Genomic DNA, 16,355 nt, shown 5'->3' with positions numbered 1-16,355 from the left:
TACTTATTATTTCAAGTGTGTCATCTACACTGGCTTTCTCTTTCCCAAGGTAAAGAATGTCAAAGGTATTAGTGCGTTTGAATAAGTCACCCATTTTAGTGACGTAGGAAGTGGGTATGATCAGTCAGTTTCTGTTGGTACTACTGTGTTGCCATGGTAACATGAGATGTCACCATGGCAACCGTGAACCCCGTGACAGTGGCTCCCTTTCCCAGAATGGCTTTGAATTCAAAAGTCTAAACTACAAAGCCACAATGCACCATATCACTGTCACAATTCACCAGTTTCACATATCTCCGAGATACACAAGGCACTAAAGCTTCCTACAGCAATATCAGCACGTTCTCCCTCGTCAAAAATCCCTTTGAAATATGGAAATAAGGACGGAGCAAACCATAACCTGAATTACTAGTCTGAAGTCAGGGCTGCAACCTCATGTATTTATATTTGTAAGTGTCCAGTTTTATTCAGTCATTGTATCATCAATAATTCACTTTTTATTTTCTTTTGGCATTGCACAATTATTATTTTTATCAAATGCGTTGCCTTATGTATTAGTGTAGGCCTATAATTTAGGAATTACGCTGTTCAATAAACTTAATGATTTGAAGTGACATTTGGAATTTACCATGAGTAGGCTATTCTTTAACGCTTACACGCTAAAAAGGTTTGTAAAACGAATTTCTTATTTCAGCGCAACGAAAGCCTTTGAAATCGACTGGAGACAGAGATAAGTAAGCCTTTCCTTTTGATTCCAACAATGAAAACCCTTATTCAAAATATAATTCACCCCTCAATACATAAAGAGTGAAAAGCCATTAACATTATAATAAAGATTCAACTGGGGACAGGTAACGCCAGGCATATCAGAAAAATTATTCTTTTATAGATGCCGCACCTGAGAAGTCATTTGATCAAAGGAGATCTTTCAGGTGCGGTATCGGAATATGCAGCGGTTCACTGGCCAAATATGATAAATAAATTTGCTTTCTTTGAGGATCCAAGGACACACCCATGAATCTTGAGTGACCCGTAGATTGATTGTGAATTGAATATGTACAAGTCTGGAACTTGACGCTTCGTGAGAGCGGGAGAGCCAGAGACCTAAAGAGAATACCTGTACCTCCAGAATATCTGAAAAACTGCTGCTCAGCCTCCTCCGTTGCTAGGAAATGACGTCTGCGGGCCCTTTCTTACTTGGACTGGGTCGTTATTTGGATGATTATTGAAAGCAGTGTAGTGATTTGACTTAGGATAGCAAGTGCCAAGAGAGAGAGAGAGAGAGAGAGAGAGAGAGAGAGAGAGAGAGAGAGAGAGACTTTTAAATGAAAAGTTACTCATTGCTTGCTGTTGCAATTTCTGTACTTGCTAGTGCCTGTGATATTGTTGTTCGAAATATTTTGTACATCCTTTAGCACACATGTGAGTGGTTTGACAAAGGACGTGCACAACAACTATCTCTTTGGTTTGCCGTGAAATTTATTCGTATGTTCAATTGTTCATTCGCAAATTTATCATTCTCGAACCTAATCATAAGCAGTAGATCTGGATCCACGCTGTTAATAATCCATATGAATTATGTATACCTCCGTAAGCAATTTAAATGAGGGGAAAAATCTGGATAATATACGGACATATTGTTCAGGTTGTCATGCAGGCATGCATGACAATATAATTATTCGTAAAAAGCAAAAAAGTCAAATGAAATGTGGCTATGATATATATGTTATAACTAGTGAATATTATATTTTTAAACATGAATTTCAAAACGTAAGAGATGATACCACTTTTACCATGAGTGCTAACGTAGCATCAATAAACAGAATAATTTGTTCCCTCAGAAATTTTGACGGATTATGACACACGAGTTAATTCATATAAAATGCGCTCATCCCCACGAAGTCCTTAATCGATTAAGCCAGGCCACAGCTACCAAACTCCAAACCTCCGGTTGGGTCGGGCCCCAAGCACCATTGGAAACCCACATAAAAGAGAAAATAATAAAGGTTTCAACATTTAATACCATTAAAAAAATTGCTCATATACCTCTGGAATTTCTTCTTTAATGATATCAGATTTTTTAATGTTATTTTTTCTTTAAATTAATATCACGCTTGTTTTATTTGCATAGCCTTTCCGACAAATGTCTCTCTCTCTCTCTCTTTCTCTCTCTCTCTCTCTCTCTCTCTCTCTCTTCTCTCTCTCTCTTTCTCTCTCTCTCTCTCTCTCTCTCTCTCTATATATATATATATATATATATATATATATATATATATATATATATATATATATATATATATATATATATATATATATATATATATATATGGGTGTATGTGTGCATTTTCCGGTATTGCATGTGATAATTCCTGCAAAAAGTTCAGGAATTCTAAAATCTCAATAGTAAATTACTATTTTTGTTTTACTAGTGTAATATATACTTTGCAAATTGTTACTTGTATTATATTAATATATTCATAATGTTATTTATATTATTTTAAAATGCGTTAGCACCAATACAGGCATTTTCATTGAGTCTCTTGAACACATCAGTCCCGGCTATTTGCCCTTCCTCCCCCCCTCCCCACCAAAGAATATTCCTGGCTGCGCCGTTGCTCAAACATCTTGCAGCACTGTAAGTCCCCCGTAGAGATTCAGTGCCGTTAGTGCACCTCCCGCGGTGTACTGTAGGCATTGCTTAAGGGTCTTTGCAGCGTTCCTTCGGCCCCTAGCTGCAACCCCTTTCATTCCTTTTACTGTACCTTCGTTCATATTTTCTTTCTTCCATCATACTTTCTGCCCTCTCCTAATAATTGTTTCATAGTGCAACTGCGAGGTTTTCCTCCCGGTACACCTTTAAAACCCTTTTACTGTCAACTTCCCTTTCAGCGTTCAATAACCTCATAGGTCCCAGCGCTTGGCCTTTAGGCTAAATTCTGTATTCTATTCTATTTTCTGTATGTAAGGCAGCTTTCGACCTCGCATCCCTCTTTATTCTTGCTGACATATGATGAGGTGCACCTTCATCTTATGGTGTTTACAGTTTTCAGAGAAATCTCTGTCCCTGCTGGTGGCAAGAGGGTGGACACATTCGGTAATATGAAAGACTCAGAACTCCTTATCTAAGCCTTTGGTAGAACAGCCTGATTTTCTATTTACTGACTTATATGGCTTATTGTTTTTATGATCGATACACCATTTCTATCAGTGACTAATACGGAAAGAGAAAATATTAGAAAGTATGGATTATTTTATTACTTATTTTGTAACTCCTCCTACCGATATTATAGAAGCTGCAGTTTATGTGTCTATGAGGTTACCTGGATCATAATCTTCTGGTGTTACAGAAGCATTCTGGGTCTGGCTTTAAACCTAAATTCTTTCGAACACTATTTACTCCTACTGACCCCTGATGCAGTCTTTAATCTAGCTTTTTCTTGGTGAAGTCTGTGCTTTCTGAGACACTGACTTAGTCGTGGACTCACGGATCTTGTATCTCCAGTGCCCAGTGCCATTTTCGGTTTATAATTCTCATATCCCTTGTTGCCATAGGTAAGCTTGTAAGGTCTTTTACAGCTTAAAAGCCAGAGGTTTGAAGTTTACAATACTCCAAAACAAAACAAAAACCTGTTGTTTCTCTTATTTTGATCGCCGGTTACACCGCACATGTAAGCTTTGGCTGTTTTATATATATATATATATATATATATATATATATATATATATATATATATATATATATATATATATATATACATACATACATATGTGTATGTATGATATATATATATATATATATATATATATATATATATATATATATATATATATATATATATATATATATATATAGTATATATATACATTGATGTTTCCTAAATGTATCGCATATTAACGATACATGTGGATCCTGATTTACAGTACGCATTCACTATACATGCGTAAATATGAGATGGTGCGATTTGTCTGTCATTTTTATTACTGAAAAACTGAGTAAGGGTATTTTTTTCTAAACGGTGGGCGCTTGTGACTTAAGCAGTTATAGCTGATTAGCACTATGAAAACTGCCTAAATTTTATATTCTGAAGTCGGGTCTCAAGTCCGGACATGCAAATGCGAAAATTATGATCAGACTTCCAGCGAAAATGTGGCCCTCTTTACATAGAAACAATGCTTTTATAATTCAGTATTTGTAACAGAACGATGCAAGAATTAAAATGATAAATTTCTTTCGTGAAATATAACTCCACGTCATCAATGGTTGCTCGTGCTAAGAAAGACCATTAAAATATCTATTTTTAGAAATATAATGCAGATATTCTGATTGTGCAGCTAAATTTCCACGAATTTTACCATAAATGCAGCACTTTGGCAATTGTTTTCAGTCGACGAAAGTCAGTCACGAAACGTTAAACTGTTTTCAGTCGTACTGTCTTTCTCAGGGAATGTCATGAATATTTGTGTAATGGCAAAATATATTCTGAGAAGAGCAGTCATTTTATGAAAAGGTGTCTAACACTGGTATAGTACGCCTGCCTACGCACACTTGAACTGCCATTGACAATATCAAGCTTCACAAAGGATAAAGCTAAAGCAAATCTTAGTCTTTTAAGAGGACAGGTTTGCATGAGGAGTGAATGACAATTGCTGTCGTCTCTTTTTGTTGGTGGGACAATTGAATATCGGAAACAAACCCTCACTCCTTTGATCCTCAAGGGTGTGTCACCCACTCTGCTCTGGAGATTAAGATGTGAGGAGGAAGGTGAGAGGCAAATTTAAATTTCACAGCGGCCCCTTGCGTCACACGACGTCGGAGGCGATAAACGTGTGTGTGTGTATACACACATACAGACATATATTATATATATATATGTTTGTATGTATACACACACACACATATATATGTATATATGCGGTATATATGTGGGTGTGTATGATGCTAGATAGGCAAGATTGTATTGCGAAAAATAAATAACAAAATTAAATAGAAAATAGATGTAATGTTTGTATAGAGCTACCTATAAAGCCACTGAAAGTGATATATTGCAACTGACAGCAATAAAAATACCATTTCTCTGAATTCACGTTTCCTAACTGTTATTTTGCACGAAGGTGCATCATCCTTTCATTGAAGTCACAATGAAATAAATCCTCAAAAAGAGTTTCTTTCAAAAGATGTATTATCAAGCTGAATGGACACAAATACACAAAGAACAATATTAAAACACGACGGAAAATCCGAGCGATAAGAAATGAAAGAGGAGAAGAATCAACACAATGATCGGAGCCGCAGTGCTTCAACCAAATTGCCTCGACGTATGTCATTTTCTCTCATTTTCGTCTCTCCGCGGGAAATGAATAGAAATCACTGTCGTCTGGACAGCTGGCCATGCATATTACATCATTTGACATCCATTTTTATTGTTATTGTAGTTACTAAAGCCTTTTGTTGTTATGATAACTCAACCACAAAACTGCCAGTTTATCAGCAGAAGTGAATGTGGCCAAAATAATGTGTGAAGGACCCTTTTGCTTCAAATTACACCACATTTTTAAATTGGGGCGTTCATCGATAAAAAATGAGCAAATATTCTTCTGCGCTGGATCGTATTTTACAATCTTACATTCAATATAATGTTGAGCTTCTTCTAAATACTTCCATTACCGTAATAATGGAAGCAACAGCAGTGCCAATCTGGCTGATATTGACAGAAGCAGCAATAGCAGATTTGGCCGCTTCTAGTTTTGAAGTTCCTGACTTAATACTCTCCCTACACCGTGAAAAAAGACAGTAATGAATGAATGATTTTCAGTTATCTGGCATAAAAGACAGTAATACAAGAGAGCGGCCAAGTTAATTTCATTCTGTGTACCTGATTAAGAGTCAAGGGAGAGAGAGAGAGAGAGAGAGAGAGAGAGAGAGAGAGAGAGAGAGAGACTATGGCACTTCTGGACACGAGTTTGTTACCGTAGACTAGCTTATTGCGTTATTACACAAAAGAATGCAATTATATAAGTACTCATTAGCATATACATACATACATACAAACATACATACATACATACATACATATATATATATATATATATATATATATATATATATATATATATATATATATATATATATATATATATGTGTGTGTGTGTGTGTGTGTGTGTGTGTGTTGTGTGTGCGTATGCGTGTACGTATATATGAAAAGACTGACGAAGTGGAGAGAACTCATTTCACATCTAACCCCAAAAAGGGAAGAACTGTCGAAATTGCTGAAGGGAAGGATGAAACTATGGCTCAAGAGGGCGAAATCCCTCCTTGTTGCCACAGCAAGGCTTTCCGCACGATAGGCTGCTCTCCTCGTGCCCTTTTCCACCATGGCTGTTGGCACCCCTCTCGACTAACTATCAGATACTCCTGCATGTGCTTAGGTCAAAAGAAGAGCAATGGGTTTTTCATGAAACGGGAGTCATTTATCTCCTTCGGGATCGATCTCAGGCCTTTCACTGGTGATACGTGATACGAGGTTGACAAACATTGGACCAGGAGTCATATATCAGTAGAAGTGAATGGGCCAAAATACTGTGCTTCAAATTACACGAAGTTCTTTATAATTTTAACCATTTAGGCGGAAAATAAGCATATATATAGTATATATATATATATATATATATATATATATATATATATATATATATATATATATATATATATATATATATATATATATATACTTGCACACACACACATATATACATAAATATATATGTATACATATGTATTTATGTTCTATGGAGAACAGCAGTTGCCTTTGGCTATACAGTCTTCATCAATAATGTTTATGGCCGGTTTATCAGTTTCTCAGGCGCGTCAGGCTCAGATATAAAATCATAAGCGGCTATGAATCACCAGTATAATTACGGCTGCATCACAGATTGCCAGCTTTCTTGCCGGAGTAGCTGAGGAAGCAGCATGAAGTGAAGGCATATTTATTAGGACGAATCCTAAATACGACGGTAATTACAGCATTTAGTTCGAGCATTTATGCTAAGTTTCTTGCCTCATCTTCCTTTTCCATATGTGAGCGTTCTGTTCCCTATAGAAGCCTGTTTTGCTAGCTGATTGATTTTCAGACTTACTCTAAATGAACTTACTCTAAACGAATGTTTGCTCTTTATTTTTTAAAGAGCAAACGTGCATTATATCATAATATAAAAGGGACACAAGTTCTACAATTATTACCGATTACAACTGCAACAGAGTAAACTAATTCAAGATTACATGATTAAGAAGGACAATAACAACCATTCGATTCTGATGAAGCGACCAAGGTGCGCGCGCACCGTGGGTAATAGATCTCGATGAAGCTGTTTTTTCAAAATGACGAATGTCTGTCCTTGTATCACGAGTAATTCCTTTCGTTCAGTTGTTAACGTGAGATCGGCGTCAATGACCCAGTTGTCACGATGCCAGATAACTCAAAATCATTCATTAATTCGTTGTTACAGCGAGAAAATCAGCTTTTCCTGGTTCATGCACTTCTTTGATGCATTTTGTTTTCTTATTTTGTATTTTTAGTGTAAGCTCATTTTTAATACTTTTCTTCGTATTCCGTATTCTGTGTTCGAATCTCCGAAGAAGAATAAGAAACTTGTATTATTTCTCGCTATAATGTGGTTCGGATTATTGAGTCCCGTATAACCAATTGGTTCTTAACCAAAAAATAAATGTCTTTCACCAGCCCTAGGAGAGCTGTTAACCAGCTCAGTGGTCTGGTTCAACTTTATAACTAACATTTATTTTCGCTGTCCGGATGAATTAAACAATTAATGGGGATGATATGAGTTATGGCGTTAACAAATAATGTCTTTCACCGTAACCACTTACTTTAGAAGTATCATTTATGCTGCTGGATGAATTACAACAATGGGGGAAGATATATTTTGGTAAAGCATCTCCTCAAATCACTGCCTGCATTTGTTCATTGGCATCTTATTGTTAGCTCTCTTCTCCCTCCCCCTCCTCTCTCTCTCTCTCTCTCTCTCTCTCTCTCTTACTTTACTGAGGTCACTGTACGTTCGTTCCATGGAGAAAAGTTCCTTATAATTTTTACTTATTTATCTCAATTCGATTATGTTTTGTCTGCACATTCTTCTTCTTCTCCTCCATCTCTCTCTGATTTCCAGAAAGCCAGCTTTATCTATAGAAACTTTGGAGTACCACATGAATAAGTATGCATGATGAAGAAACTCTATATGCTAAAAAGCCGTGTGTATCCATCAATTATGCTTTTTGTATGTAATAACTATAGTCCACAAGTAATAAACTCCCCCTTCGACTTACCGTTACCCAGCCAGGGGTTGTCTCTCTCACCACTGGTTCCGATATAGCTAACTATGTGGAATAAGGGTATCTTGGCCCAAGCTTTGGGACGGTGCGTAACGTCTCTAGGGTCGGAACTTTCCATCTCGACCCTCATGAATGTACTGTCATTTTAGACGGTGTGGGACTTTTAGTGAATAATTGTAAATAAATTTTGATTTTCATTTTCAAACTACTTTTAAAAAAGGTTGTGTTACACAGAATAACTTTCATGCATTCTCATACTATTTTTTTATATTGCAATTTGCAGTCAATCTGGGAAACAGAGAGAGAGAGAGAGAGAGAGAGAGAGAGAGAGAGAGAGAGAGAGAGAGAGAGAGAGAGAGAGAGTACTTCTTATATCTTTTGTTTATTGATTTTCATGGTGGCATTCAGATAAATCTACTAGTAGCGATGTGTCTCCTCGGGCCTTGGTGTGACCGATTATCGCTCCCATCAATCCCCCAAGCTCTGTTGCAAGTTCATGAGCACTGACTTTTGGAAGGTTGAGGTAGCTAGACCCACACCATCTTAGACAGAAGACTTGATATTTATTGCCGTCCTACTGGCTGTTCTTTTAGAAAACAATATGAGACCATAAGATGGTTTATATTCTCTGAATATTTAGAGAACTCCTCCACGTTAAGAGACTTCATCAGTCGAAAGGAAATGTAAGATTCGTAAAGCCAGTGTTGTAACTGGGACGTCAGGATGACTTTTATAAATCTTAAAGAAACTATTTTTCTTTAAGTGGTAAAAGAGGCTACCCCTGGTTCGACGACGGCAAGTCTAAACATGGAGTGTATTTTCCGATGCCTGTCTGTAATGTACACAGGAAAGATTTGTGAATTCACATTGGATTTTATGATGTGGGAATTATTATTATTACCTTCAACAGCTTAACCAAATTTTTTTTAATCTCTCCTTTAGACTCATAACTGAAGGGTGGAAATTTGAGAAAGAAAAAGTTCAAGAAGTTGGACAACTAGGTGGGTATGCAAGTAATGAAAAGTAAAGGAAACACGGGAAAGGTACATTGTAATTGGTGATAGCTGTTGTGTGTATGATCTTAATTTGAGGCTCTGTTGTTTGGGTAAAATTTGAATGCTAGCTCAAAATTGTAGTCACTTAGCCTCAAGCATTTTCCAACTAACTTATATATAAAGATTTTTGGATCATGTGAAATTTTAGCTTTACTGATAATTTACTTTCTGTTTTTAGATATGTGAGCCAACTTGCGGGTCCCAGATTAATTAAGATTCGATATATGAAACTCATAGTCACTCTATTTTAGTTTTTGAAACTCAGTGTTATCAAATTGCCCTCAAATGGGTTTCTTGGCGTTTCAAAATGTCAGGTCGCCCGAAGCTTGACGGGGCGGACGGATTGACCAAGGAAGCAGTATTACAGAGGGCGACTTTTCTCAAAGGGTACGACTTAAATATTCTCTCTCTCTCTCTCTCTCTCTCTCTCTCTCTCTCTCTCTCTGTACGTGAGACTGGATGACGATTATGCAATACACTCATAACCTTATCCTAGGCACTAAACTATTTGCAACGACTGTGAAACGTAGGCTAGACCAATAAACTCTCAGTCTAGGAATGATGACCTACGAAAATATTTGCATACCAAGTTTCAGAGAAATCCTTTTTCAAGTGGATAACCTCTGGCAGCCTTCCATTTACTTCGTGAAAAATAAAGGAATAACTCCATGGAAAGATTTAGATTGGTTATCTAATGAAGGTTAGATCACCGTAACTATATGTTTAGCTCATCCAAGTCTCGTCGTATAGGTATGTGGAGGGCAAATAAAAGCTAACTAAGCATCACGGTTCTTTCAGTATGTCTATTGCTACAAACGCACAGTGACAGGACGTCATTTTTTGGCAGGTGAGTCCCATGTACCTGGTGCCACAATCGATCCTAGTCACCTGGAAGTGGGACTCTTAAATGGAATCTCGTCTGATATCCACAAGAAATAAGTATCACATTTGATTTCAGCTTCGAATATTCCACTTCATTTTTTGTCATAAATAAATGGGGATAAAGTGACTAGAACGTTCGTCTCATAAGAGAGAGGTCCCGGAGTAGCGCCAAAAAGTCCTCTTACAAATTGTGCGTGGGGACGCTATGTGAGTGGCAAACTATCACACAGGGTAGTCGTACACTGTATTTAGCGTTTCCCCGTACAGTAATCCATTGCTATAAAAACTTAACCCAGTTCATATCGACGCCTAGCCTAATTGTAGTTGCGGAGAGGGCTACGCTTTTGTTTTTACCCGCCTTGATGTAAAAATAGACTTGGATTGAAAGAGAGAGAGGATCTTTATCGGACCAAGCAAAGATAAGCATTCCCGTAAATGACTAGTATAAAAGCCACTCCCTAATATGAACCTTGTAAACATAAGCGCTCCCGACAGTGCTGAAATATTATGTTTTCAACCTTAAACGCATTATATTCGTTTAAAAATTTTATTGACTCAAAACATGTACAAATTTAAAATGATAGTGTCATAATTATGACACTTTTTAAAATGAATAGTTGAGTAACAAATTCTATATGAAATTTGCATATTTATTGAATACATAAACAACAGATAAAGAATTTAATCAAAACAATACTGACTTGCAATCGTTCCACAGAAGCTGTGAAACTTGTCGTTTTGGTTTCTTTCTTTCCACATAAATTCATGCAAGTAAGAGTTTAAAAATTCTCTTCTACACCCGATCATCCGTTTGATTCGCAATTTGTGTTTATTCCAGTAACTCTCAGCTGTTTGTGCATGAATACTTGTAGTTCTGTCAACAAAATTCAAGGAGTGGTCAACAGTATGGTGAGCAAATCCTAGGTCCCTTTGGATATTGCAATATGCTTTCCACTGATCACTGTGAATAGTTGTTCCTGGCATCACTACTTTTCTGATTATCGGTAACAGCGTTTCAGCATTGAGCGAATCGACTATCTCCATATAACCACAAGGTGGTGAAGAAGATGGCTCAACAATCCCAAATACCCACAAAGGATTCTGAGGAGCACGTCCCCTATGGAGCTTTGGTTTATAGCTAAAGCAAGACTCAAAGATTTGCACTGTTATCCCTGGCCCACCAAACTTGATAGGGTTTTTTTCAAAATGTTTCTCACAAATTTCACGAAAGAAACTGAACATATCAATAGCTGTCACTTTTGAAACATTCAATAACTGTGCGGTCTGCAATACATTCAATTCCTGACACCAGTAAAAATACCTTCTATCCATTTTTGCAAGGACAGTTTTGAGCGATAAAAAAACGAATCTTTACGAATTGATTCGTAGTGCTTATATTTACTACATTCTTTAACTTGGCACTTCCAGACGTATTTATCTTGAATTGAAGAGCGTTTAGTCCAATTCATTAAAACTTGACACTGAGAGCACTTTAGTTCTCTTTTCAGAAGATTCTGCTGCTTCATCCAGTTAATTGCAGGAAGCGGGTCTTCAACCAACAATGCTTTGATAATTCGTTCATATAGAGAACGGTCCATGTTTGGGGACTTTGCGTCAGTAAATGAGATGTATTTCTAAGAAAAAGCAAAATGCTGACTCTCGTGACTTACACCTTTTCCCGAAATAAGCACTTGTTTAACAATCAAAACATAACAAGAAATGGTTTAACGACCAAAAGAGAAAACCAGCGACGATTGGTTTAACGAGGACATATTAAAAGAGCCAAGCATAGTTTAGCACACTCTCCCTAATTTGAGCGAGTAAAGATAACCGCTACTTGATCTCTAGGGAGTGCTTATCTTTAATTGATCTCTTTATCTTGTCAAGTCAACGGGGCAGAGACTGCTCCGAGGCGTCAGGCACCAATCAGTTAAGAAACAAAGCCATTGGAGGGGCTCACTATTTTCTCATTCTTTCACAGAGACCAAAAAGGTGGGTCATATTATACAAAACTCTCTCTCTCTTCGAATAAGTGTTGACTTTCAACATAAAACATAAAATTGAAGACATTTGTCGTATCATGATACTTGTCTGTGAAGGCAATGAGAGCTTGTGAAGTTGCAAAGAGGGGTCATTGTCTTCCGATAATAAAAGATAAAAATAATTTACAGTTGTAAAAAGAGGAAGCACGAAATTATGTTGTAAAACTGAATGACTTATCGTGCTAATTCTATGCCTTACTATGTAATGAACTATTCTGATAATATCTGTCATAATTTTATGTTGGATTCCTTGAGGTGGTAATTTTGTGTTATGATTTAATGGACCAGTCTTGTAACATCATCGCACTTTTATGTATTTGACATTATTAGTTAGTCCAATCACGTCTGAGGATGTCCTTTTGTTGGAATGTAAAGCAAATAAACTAGCGTGGTACCGACACTTCTAAATGCTATTTCATGAAACAAAGCATCTTACATAACTCTCATGTTCACCTCTACAATTGCTAATATGATTTAATGCCACAGTGGTGAAAACTTTTTGCTCCTCAAATAGTGTGTCCCAAAGTTAAGTACATCTTAACTTAACCAGACCACTAAGCTGGTTAACAGCTCTCCTAGGGCTGGCCCGAAGGATTAGATTTATTTTACGTGGCTAAGAACCAACTGGCTACCTAGCAACGGGACCTACAGCTTATTGTGGAATCCGAACCACATTATGACGAGAAATGAATTTTTATCACCAGAAATAAATTCCTCTATTTCTTCATTGGCAGCTCGGAGAGTCGAACGCTGGGCCAACAACGTGCTAGCCAAAAGCTCTACCCACCCATCCAATGAAGAACTAGTGTGTCCCAAGGCGATGCTTGGGAACACATCAGTAATTACTATCAAAAATTGTGTCGGTCGAAAAGACTAAAGCATGAAACACTTGTTGACAGTACACCGTTTAAGGCACTCCTTGTTAAACTTTATTGTGGCTCTCTTGACCGAAATTGTGAATACTGTATCTGATAGTCGATTGAGGGGGTTACAACCACTATGGAAAAAGGCATAGTGCTAGCAGTCTGACCTCAGAGGAATTTTTAAGAACCGAAAAGCATAACCTGCTGGAGCCATCGTTTTGACATTGAATAAACGGTTGGTGAAAGAAAAATAGATATTGCGTTACAACTGAGAGATCAGTTCAGAACTGGGGACTTATGATAAAAAAAAGCAGCATGAAATTCTTGTTAGAAAAGTTTTAAGAAAGAGAAATGGAACACTTAGTGCTTAAGAAATTTCCTCTTCACAGCAATAGCAGTATGGCGCAGGCAAACATCCTGTCGTCTTTAAACTCTTGCAATTAAATTTGACACTAATAATTATGTAATTTCCCTGCATTTAAGCAATAGAAGTCACGCACTTTCGTGGCTGTGTAGCATGTTATTGGACAAAGAAAATAAATAAAAAAGACAGCACCATCTGCTTGGTAGCCTACACCTTCCATGAGGACTAGTAAACCACAAAAAGTGCTCTTGTGACAAAGCTACAAGGAAGTAGAACAGTGAAATGAGGGCAGACTCCGCTACTCTGCATGTAGAACGAATCGTTGGAACTCTAAGGATAAGAACTAAATCCTTTTGCACATGAGTTGCAACCCTCCTTTCAGAAGGGCTTCGGCATTTTCTTGCCTACGAGCAAGTCTCTGGGAGATATCTATAGCGTTATGGGCATGAGTCTAATCCGAGAGTGCTATTCCAGGTTCCGTCCTTGTATGGAGACATCTCTGTTCGACTTTTGTTTTGGGTAGGATCCCTTCGTCAGTACCTGGTTCATTGCTATTCAATGTAGTCAACTCTTCTTGAAGCAGTTGATCACACACACACACACACACACACACACACACACACACACACACACACACACACACACACACACACACACATATATATATATATATATATATATATAAAGAATATATATATATATATATATATAAAGAACCAAAAGGCCACTTTTTTTACTAGATACGTGTGCAGTTGTAATAACCACAACGCCCTCTCAGTATCTCGATTACATCACAGTTTTTGGACACACATAAGATCCAAATGAAGAAATTCTGACGCCGTTAGCAGTATTCGAACCTGCAATCGGTATATCAGAACGAGCCACGTTACTCACCTGCCCACCTGCCGATTCAAATCCGCTACAGGTGCTTTAAAAGGCCTCTTCTGTGTTTTAAGGATAGAAAGTAACAGTTCTTTATTTTTATATTCTCTGGAGCAGTGGTTCTCAACCAGGGGGAATTTCCCCCTAGGAGGGAATTTCAGAGTTTCGGGGGGAAGGGGAATTGTGACCCCAGATTGGCAGGCTTCAAACAGGCTCTAGGAGCACACAAAACGCAGTGTGCATCGGTCTGCACTACTGAGAGGTCAACATGGGCTTTCTCTCCGCCAGCTTGTGTGTTTGCATTAGTATTTTGTTGCACATTATTTAGAATGCACCTTTTGAGGCAGGTCATTCTGGAAAGGTTGTGGGGGGGGGATAATGACATTCTGACATATGGTGAAAGGGTGCATGGGCCAAAAAAGGTTGAGAACCACTGTCCAGAGGCCATAAGTCTCTGAAATATGTCGTATGCTAAAGTTATATCCCTTTTAAAGAAAAGTAAAATTACTTTATCCAAAACTTCCATACAAATGCAATCATTTAAGTCTTCATAACGACGTTTTATTTTAAAAATGTCATTTTCACTTTGTATTTCATTAAGAATGGGATGTTAAGAGCCTGAGAGTTACTGACATTGCTTAGGTCAACATTTCAACGTTTCAGTTTTCTAGACGTGCAGATTTAGCAAAGCCCAGTATATAGAAAAAACAGAATTTTGTAAATTGCAATAAAATCTTCACAGCTGTTTATGATTTTACAAAATCTTAATTACGGCTTCACTGTTTCAGAAACCCAGTGCGAACAAACAAGGGGATTGGAATGGTCTGGAACATTAATTTAGGATCTGGAAGGAAGGGATCAAGGCAGGAGGTTTTGGAACCAGGGAGAACCACAAGGTAACACGTGTTTGCCTTGATTTCAGCGCTAACAGTTTTTAACAAGAAAACCACCTTTAAAGATTGCTGGACTTATGCACGTGCATGCAGGCATATGATCTCACATATGTGTATGTATATATATATGTATATATATATCTATACATATATACATACATATACATACATACATACATAATATATATTATACATATATATATATATATATATATATATATATATATATATATGTGTGTGTGTGTGTGTGGTTGTGTAATTAAAATTGTAAAAGCCACAATGCCCTCTTAACTTCTCCAAATCTTCACACTTTTTGGATACGCTTTTCACTACAAAGCCTTAGATCCAAATGCAAGGTATATGAAGTAATTCTGATGTTCGGTAGCGGGAATGGAACCCGCATTTGGTTTAGAGCTAAGTCTTTGTAGTGACAAGCGTATTCAAAAAGTGTGAAGAATTTGAGAAGTTAAGAGAGCATTGTGGCTATTACAATTACAATTACACGTGTCTGGTAAAAAATAACCAGTAGATTCTATATATACATATACATACATACATACATACACACACACACATTGACACACACATATATATATATATATATATATATATATATATATATATATATATATATATATATATATATATTTATAGTGACTGACCTGAAGAGGATATATTGATATAAAACATTAATCTTTCTCTGTTGCTATATATATATAATATATATATATATATATATATATATATCTATATATATATATATATATATATATATATAATATATATATACATACATATATCAACATACATATATTTATATATATATATATATATATATATATATATATACATATATCAACATACATATATATATATATATATATATATATATATATATATAACATATATATATTTTATATATATTGTTAGGTTATTAATCCTGATAGGAAGCATTGAGATAAAAGAGGAATTAATTCTGTAACTTTGTTCTGCCCTAAATTTCTTTCAGTATAGTCTAATGAACTCTGCA

This window comes from Macrobrachium rosenbergii, chromosome 13 (genome assembly GCF_040412425.1).
Source record: "Macrobrachium rosenbergii isolate ZJJX-2024 chromosome 13, ASM4041242v1, whole genome shotgun sequence".
In the NCBI taxonomy this organism is placed as follows: Eukaryota; Metazoa; Arthropoda; class Malacostraca; order Decapoda; family Palaemonidae; genus Macrobrachium; species Macrobrachium rosenbergii.
The sequence above is the reverse complement of the archived record's forward strand: the minus strand, read 5'-3'. Positions refer to the sequence as shown.